The sequence below is a fragment of the Molossus molossus genome, unplaced genomic scaffold (genome assembly GCF_014108415.1).
Source record: "Molossus molossus isolate mMolMol1 unplaced genomic scaffold, mMolMol1.p scaffold_m16_p_3, whole genome shotgun sequence".
NCBI lineage: Eukaryota > Metazoa > Chordata > Mammalia > Chiroptera > Molossidae > Molossus > Molossus molossus.
This window is the reverse complement of record NW_023425366.1, coordinates 118,857,605-118,866,610: the sequence shown is the minus strand read 5'-3', so window position 1 is coordinate 118,866,610 and position 9,006 is coordinate 118,857,605. Positions and strand designations below refer to the sequence as shown.

At 40.5% G+C, this 9,006-nt stretch overlaps 1 non-coding gene across 1 annotated transcript; it reads right to left on the bottom strand.

Moving 5' to 3' along the window:
- Positions 1-1,646: 1,646 nt before the first annotated feature.
- Positions 1,647-1,751, bottom strand: LOC118642991. The gene has a single exon (XR_004961896.1). It is a non-coding gene; the product is annotated as a U6 spliceosomal RNA (small nuclear RNA).
- Between the last annotated feature and the right edge of the window lie 7,255 nt (positions 1,752-9,006).

Genomic DNA, 9,006 nt, shown 5'->3' with positions numbered 1-9,006 from the left:
AATTCTTCAACAAATGTGTTTTTGAAAGGGTTAGTAATGTTTTATTTTATTTTATTATTTTCTTATCCTCACCCAAGGACATTTTTCGATATTTTGTTCAGATAGAGTGGGAGGGAAGGAGAGAGAGAGAGAGAAACATCAATGTGAAAGGGATACATTGAGTGGTTGCCACCCACACGACCCAACCAGGGCCGGGGACAAACTGCAACCGAGGTACATGCACTTAGCGGGAACCGAACCCGGGTTTCTCCAGACCGCAGGCCGGGCAGGGTTAGTAATGTTTTAAAAGGTAAAAGTTAAATTTTGCAAAAGGCAGAAACTGTGGAAATTGTGTTGCTTGCATGACCTTTACTCAGCCTTTTGTTGAGTTTGGATAAAGTTTATCTGAATTATCCGAAAGACAATGGATAGTCCAGAGATGCCAGAGGAGATACCAGACCAGCCCTACTGCAAGGTGGACAGTGGGCCAGATAAAGTACATCAGCAGGAACTGCCGGAAGCTAAAAGCAGGGTATATAACCGACACCTCAATCCTAATTTGAGGCTGAACCCTTCTCAGCTCAGCCCACCTACACCCAGGCACATGCAATAAAGCCATTTTGCTCTACAATGGCCTTATGTTGTGGATGTGATCTACCGCCAGCTCAGACCTTTGTTTCTCAGTTCTTTCTTTCTGTTATTAAAATTTCTTTCATAGGCCCTGCATGTCTGGTATGCCAAGGTTTCGGGTTCAATCCCTGATCAGGGCACATACAAGAAAAAAAAAAAAAAAAAAGAATGTTTCTCTCTCTCTCTCCATCTCTCTAAATCAATAAAAAATGTTATAAAATAAAATAAAAAGAAATTTTCTGTATCAAGAAGGCATATATGGTTCCACCATTTTCAGTACATTTTCTTTTTTTTTTTAATCCTCACCCGAGGACATATTTGCATTTATCTTTAGATAGAGTGGGAGTGAGAGAGGGAGGAAGCGAGAGAGACACATCCAGGGTGGGGGACAAACTGCAACCGAGGTATGTACCCTTAGCAGGGACTGAACCTGGGACTTAGGTCAGCAGGCCGATGCTCTACCTGCTGAGCCAAACTGGCCAGGGCATGTTGTTGTTGTTGTTGTTTGCTTTTGTTGCTGGTGAAATGGAGGATTAGCACAATTTAAAAACATAAAGGGGCCATCAAGAGTGCTAATGATGCTAAGGGTGTGAAAGAAACAATGATTACAGGCAATGAAGAGGTAGAAAAGCTGTTGTTGATTTGGGTGAACAGAGCAGATAGCCAGTGGCGGCATTTCAGAGATAATGATGTGAAAAAGCAAAGATGCTGCATACCGACCTCCTGAAAAACACCCCTGGAATGAATGCTGAAAGTTTAAGGCCAGTAGGGGGCAGTTTGATAAATTTAAGAAAAGAAGTGTTTGTTTATAGATTAAACAGTGCATTAGACATGTACTGTATATAAGAAGGGTTAAAAACGGAATCATTTGGGGATCTGGAATGAATTAATTCAATTTACATTATTTTAATGGGAAAAAAATGATTCGGTTTTGGAACAAATAGCTTCTTGAACAGCATTCCAGAATAGATTAATTTCGAGAAAGGAGGTTCCACTATCCATCATTGTGTAATCTGTATTACAAATAGAAGCCTAACTCATAGTGTGCCAGTAACATTTCTGTGGGTATTAACTTTGCGCAAGGGCCATGCTAATCTTCTCTGTATTGTTCCAATTTTAGTATGTGCTGCCAAAGTAAGTACTGTGGGTATTAACTTTGAATTGATAATGCCAACCATATGATTTAATTGAGAATTTACCTTTGACTGTATAGCAATTTGAAATGATTTGATCCTACCAGTACTTATATTTCTTTTAAAAAAATGTAAGACATTTCCAAATAAAACATTTCAAAATTATAGTAATTGAATGCGGCTGTTATATAATTATAAAACTCTATCCCTGGCCCTGGCCAGTTTGGCTCAGTGGTTAGAGTGTCAGCCTGCGGTCCAGAGAGACCTGGGTTTGGTTCCCACTAAGAGCACGTATCTCCGTTACAGTTTGTCCCCGGCCCTGCATGGATCATGCAGGAGGCAGCCACTCGTTGTGTCCCTTTCACATCCATGTTTCTCTCTCTCTCTTCCTCTCTCTCCCTCCCACTCTATCCGAATTAAAAAAATAAAAATAAATAAATAAATAAAACTCTATTCCTGGAAGGCATGCAATGTCATATCAAAACTGAGAAGGGCAAATTGGTTCTAATTTGAGCAACAAAGGAATTGATGGGTAGTGGCCACCTGGCTGTGTAGACAAGGGTCACCAAGCCCAATCTGGTCTCAGCAAGGAAATCCCTTCATCTGTTCCTTGCCATGGATGCTAGAGAGGAAGACCAGAGGAAGAGTACTGCATTTGATGGCCCTAATGTAATCTAGAGCTTTCACTTTGAAGATAAGAAATGTGATGCCTACAAAAGCCATGTTCTTTACCATGTTCATTATTAGTCTCAAGTCAGCATTTAAGGCAAGTATAAAACTATTTCAATATTATGATTTTTTTTTTTAATCCTCACCCAAGAACATTTTTGCATTCATCTTCAGATAGAGCAGGAGGGAGAGAGGGAGGAAGAGAAACATCGACGTGAGAGAGACACATCGAGTGGTCACCACCCACACGACCCCAGCCAGGGCCAGGGACAAACTGCAACTGAAGTACGTGCCCTTAGCGGGAACCGAACCCAGGACTCTCTGGTCTGTGGGCCGACACTCAGACTGCTTAGCCAAACCGGCCAGGGCTATGGATATTTTTAATTTGAAGTTATTTCTTGCTTTTTCAATCCCTGTTATCAATCAAACGGACTTTATTCTGTTTTCTTCTCTGGCATTATCATCAAGTTAGTGAATTTAATTCCTCTTTTCATCCTCAATTCTTTTTGCATCATGCCTTTAATTTTTTCCCCTTAACCAGCGATTTTCAATCTTTTTCATCTGATGGCACACATAAAGTAATCACTAAAATTCTGTGACACACCAAAACATATATTTTTTTGCTGATCTGACAAAAAATAGGTATGATTTTGATTCATTCACATCAGATGGCATTGTGTTGGGTGTTGTAATTTTATTTTACAGTCTAAGGGAAAGGGGTCAGTGGCCCTGACTAAATAGTCAGGTATTGCATGAGGTTTTAACATTCTTGCAGCAGCTGTCCTGGCCAGTTTGGCTCAGCGGTTGCGCGTTGGCCTGCGGACTAGAGAGTCCTGGGTTTGGTTCCCAGGAGCACGTACCACAAAAAAAATAAATAAATAAAATAAAATTCTTGCAGCACACCAGTGTGCCTCTTGTGGCACACCGGTTGAAAATCATTGCCTTAGACACTTCTGGTCACAAGTAGACATTTATTCAATTGTCTTTCTTTTTTTTATTGTTTGTTAATCCTCACCTGAGAATATCTTTTTCCATTGATTTATTTAGAAGAGAGTGGAAGGAAGGAAGGGAGGGAGAAACAGAAACGTGATGTGAGAGAGACACATTGGTTGGTTGCCTTCCACATGTGCTCCTACCTGAGCCAGGGATCAAACCTGCAACCCAGGTACTTGCCCTTGACCAGGAATCAAACCATAGACACTTTGGTGAGAGGGCTGACACTCTAACCATCAAGCCATATTGACTGGGGCTTCAATTGTGTCTCTCTTTTTTAAATAATTATTTTTCTTTATTAATTTTAGAGAGAAAGGGAGAGAAACATCAATCAGAGAGAACATCTATTTGCTGTCTCCTACATGCCCCCCACTGTGGATTTGGCCCACAACCTGGGCATGTGCCTTGACTGGGAATCAAACCGGTGACCTCATGGTGCATGGGTTGATGCTCAACCACTGAGCCACACCTGCCAGGCAATTGTGTCTCTTTTGATCAAATATTTTCCCTTCTGCTTTTAGTTTTATTCCTGAATAAGAGAAGACTACCTGTATTGTAACACTAAAGTATAGATATTAGGCTCTAGTAGCTGGTTAATATATGATGAATTTTAACTCTCATTAAGTACAAGTTTAATTTTTACACAAAAAAAGCAAACAAAAAACTGTCCAGCCCAGCCTGTAGCTCAGTTTGGGACTGCCAAGATTTTGGGTTGATCCCTGGTCAGGGCAATAAACCAATGAATGCATAAATAAGTGGAACAACAAATCGATGTTTCTCTCTCCCTCTCTCTCTCAAGGAAAAAACAAAAACAAAAAACCCTGGCTAGTGTAGTGCAATTGTTTGGAGTATCATCCCATACATACACCAAAAGGGGTGGGTTTAATTCTTGGTCAGGGTACATATTTGGGTTGCAGGTTTGATGCCTGGTCAGAGTGAATTCAGGAGGCAACAAATCAATGTTTCTCTATTTCATCTATGTTTCTTCCTCTCTTTAAAAAAAAAAAAAATCAATTAGAAAAAGTATCTATGGGAGGGATCATATCTCAACCTAATAAAGGCTATATGTGAACAACGTACAACCAACATCATGTTCAATGGGCAAAATCTAAAAGTATTTTCCTCAAGAACGTGAACAAGACAGGATGGCCCACTTTTGCCACTCTTATTCGACATAGTACTGAAAGTCTCAGCCATAGTGATTAGACAAGAAGAAAAAATAAAAGGCATTCAAATTGGAAAGGAGGAAGTGAAACTGTCATTTGCAGATGACATGATATTGTATATAGAAAACCCTAAAGACTCCATCAAAAATCTACTAGATTTAATAAATGAATTCAGCAAAGTAGCAGAATACAAAATTAACATCTAGAAATCAATAGCATTCTTATACACCAATAATAAATACTCTGAAAGGAAAACTGAAAAAAATCCCATTTACCATTGATTGCAACAACAAAAATAAGATACCCAGGAATAAACTTAACCAAGGAGGTAAAAGACCTGTTCTCAGAAAACTACAGGACATTGAAAAAAAGAAATAGAGGAAGATATAAAAAAGTGGATGCATACACCATGTTCATGGATTGGAAGAATCAACATCATTAAAATGTCCATACTACCCAAAGCAATCTACAGATTCAATGCAATCCCTATTAAAGTACCAATGGCATATTTTACATATCTAGAACAATTACTCCAAAAGTTTATATGGAACCACAAAAGATCTTAAATAGCCACAGCAGTCTTTTTTTTTTTTTTTTGGTATGTGCCTCCAATGGGAACCGAACCTGGGACTCTCTGGTCCGCAAGCCGATGCTCCAACCACAGAGCCAAACCAGCCAGGGCTAACCACAACAATCTTAAAAAAGAAGAACAAAGTTGGAGGAATCACAATACCAGATATCAAGTTATACTACAAAGCTATCGTAATCAAAACAGCCTGGTACTGGCACAAGGGCAGGCATATAGATAAATGGAACAGAACAGAGAACCCAGAAATCAACCCAAGACATTTTACAAAATTAATATTGACAAAGGAGGCAAGAGCATACAATAGAGAAAAGACAGTCTCTTCATAAATGGTGGGATAATTGGACAGGTACATGCAAAAAAATTAAACTAGACCAACAACTTATACCATACACAAAAATAAACTCAGCCCTGGCCGATTTGGCTCAGTGGTTGGAGCATCGGCCTGTGGACCAGAGAGTCCCGGGTTCAGTTCCCGCTAAGGGCACATACCAAAACAAACAAACAAACAAACAAACACAAACAAACAAACAAACAAACAAAAAGAATAAACTCAAAATGGATAAAAGACTTAAATGTAAGTTGTGAAACCATAAAAATCCTAGAAGAAAATGTAGGCAGCAAAATCTCAGATGTCACATGTGGCAGAATTTTTACCCATACATTGCCTAGGGCAAGAGAAACAAAGGAAAAAATTAATAAATGGACTACATCAAACTAAAAAGCTTCTGCACAGCAAAAGAAACCAGCATCAAAATGAAAAGGGAACCCACTCTTTGGGAAAACATATTTGCCATTGATATATTGCATTAGGGGTTAATTTCAAAATGTATAAAGTACTCATACAGCTCAACAAAAGGAAGACAAACAATTAAAAAATGGGCAGAGGACCGGAATAGACACTTCTCCAAACAGGACAGACAAATGACCAGGAGACATGAAAAAATGCTCAACATCTCTTATCATCAGAGAGATGCAAATTAAAACAACAATGAGGTATCACCTCACACCTGTCAGAATGGCCACCATCAACAAATCATCAAACAACAAATGTTGGCGAGGGTATAGAAAAAAGGGTACTCTAGTACGCTGCTGGTGGGGATACAGACTGGTGTAGCCCCTATGCATGGTATAGTCTTTCCATGGTATTGGTATTGCCATATCATTCCATGGTATTTCCATATCATTCCATAAATGATATGGTATTTCCTAAAAGAATTAAAAATGGCCTGGCCAGTGTGGCTCAGTGATTGAGGGTTGACCCATGCACCAAAAGGTTGCTGGTTCAATTCCTGGTCAGGGCACATGCCCAGGTTGTGGGTCCGTTCCCCATTGGGGGCATGCAGGAGGTGGCCAATTGATGTTCTCACTCATCGATATTTCTATCTCTCTCCCTCTCCCTCTCTCTCTAAAAAAATCAATAAAGAAAATAAATTTTTTAATGGAATTGCCATTTGACCCAGTGATTCCACTTCTAGGAATATATCTACCCTATGAAGCCTGAAAAAACATATGCACCCCTAAGTTCACAGCAGTGCTATTTACAATTGCTAAGATCTGGAAACAACCGAAGGGTCCATCAGTAGATGAGTGGATAAAAAAGTTGTGCTATAGTTACACAGTGGAATACTATGCATCTGTAAGAAAGAAGGATCTCTTACCCTTTGAGATGACATGGAGCGACCTGGAGAGTATTATGCTGAGTGAAATAAGCCAGAGAAAGACAAATACCACATGCTTTCACTTATTTATGGAATATCATGAACAAAATAAACTGTTGATCAAAATAGATCCAGAGGCATGAAAGTAGGGAACAAACTGACACACCTCAGGAAGGGGAGGTGGGGGGTTAGGAAGAGATAAACCAAAGAACTAATATGCATAACCAGTGGACAAAGACAACAGTTTGGGAAAAGCAGAAGGGGGAGGGGGAGGAAGGGGTCAGTGGGTGAAAAATGGGAGGACATCTGTAATACTTTCAACAATAAAGATAAAAAAAAAAAGAGAAGAAAAAAAGTGTCTGTGGGAGGGGGAGGCAGGCCAAGAATGCCTGCTGGGCAGGAAAAAGGTGGGGCACAATGACAATCCAGCTTTGGGTTTAGAGGATTATGCGTGGTTAGGGGTTCCCAACTGACAACCTGACTTGGCTGAAAGCAGGTTTCTTTTCACCTGCTAGCATTTTCCATTTTAATTAGTTACCAACATTTCAAAATAGTTTTCCATAATTATCCAGAATCTGGGATTTTATTTTATTTTTTGATCCTCACCCAAGGATTACTTTTCCATTCATCTTCAGATAGAGTGGGAGGCAGAGAGAGAGAGATCGATTGATTGCATCCCATATGACCCCAACCAGAGCCAGGGACCAAACTGCAACCGAGGTATGTGCTCTCGACTGGAATCAAACCCGTGCCTCTTTGGTCTGAGAGCAGATGCTCCAACCGCTGAGCCAAACCAGCCAGGGCCAGAATCTGGGATTTAAAATTTTATTCAATTATAATTAATTTAAACAGCCACATATGGCTACCTACTGTATTGGACAGCACAGATTAGGGTCGACTCCACATGGCTGGCTGTGACAGATGGTCACCGCCTCTCACACACCCCACTCTAGGCCTTCCTGGGGTGGAAGAGGGAGAAAGCCACCACAGTGTGACAGAGTAGGGAAAGTAACAGATGGTATTAGGGTGAACATAAAAAACTTAAAAAGGGACCACTTTCAAGACTGTTTTAGGGCGGCCCTCTGTGGTGGCTAGAGCAGTGGCACTGGGGGCAATGCAGTGCTTCATGGCAGTGCTGTGGGGTTAGAGCCCCAGCCTGGTGGCCCTGTCAGCAGATGCACACTGGTTGACAGCAGAAGAGAGGAACCAAGTTATATTTGACCTTAAAGCAGCAGGATGGTCAGAATTAAATAGATGTGCCCTGGCCGGTTTGGCTCAGCGGTTAGAGCGTCGACCTGCGGTCCAGAGAGACCCCGGTTCGTTCCCGCTAAGTGCACGTACTTCAGTTGCAGTTTGTCCCCGGCCCTGGTTGGGTTGTAAGGGTGGCAGCCACTTGATGTGTCCCTTTCATGTTGATGTTTCTCTCTCTCCCACTCTATCTGAACAATAACAACAACAAAAAAACAGAATTAAATAGATGCAATCTACAAAGAGTTCTTGTTCAAAAAAATTTTTTTTTTTATAAATTGCTAACCATATTCTCTGTCTTTATTTATTTATCCTCACCCCAGGACATTTTTCCATTTTTTTGTTCAGATAGAGTGGGAGGAAGAGAGAGAGAGAAACATCGATGTGAAAGGGACACATCGAGTGGCCACCATCCGCATGACCCAACCAGGGCTGGGGACAAACTGCAACCAAGGTACATGACCTTAGCGGGAACTGAATCCGGGTCTCTCTGGACCGCAGGCCGAGGGACGCTCTAACCGCTGAGCAAAACCGGCCAGGGCTCATTCAAAATTTTTAATCAGGCACTTGGCTTTATGTCTTGAGTTGCCCTATATGAAGAAAAGATAAATCACCGGGGATAGTTCAATGTGCACAAAAAAGTCCAGATAACTCTCACCTTGCACGACTATGGTGAACTGACCAACAGAGATGTAAAACTGGCCAAGTTTATTGGGAAAAAAAAAAAGCAGCTGCTCCTGTGTGATTTGTTCCAAAATGCATTTAAAATCTTACAAACATCTTATTTTGAAGACAACTTATATGAAAATTTTAAGTTGTAAATTTAGTTCACCTTTATGCCACATTTTGTAAAATCAGTGCTTAAGTACAAAATTATTATTATTATTATTATTTTAATCCTTATTTTTCCATTTTTTGTTCAGATAGAGTGGGAGGAAGAG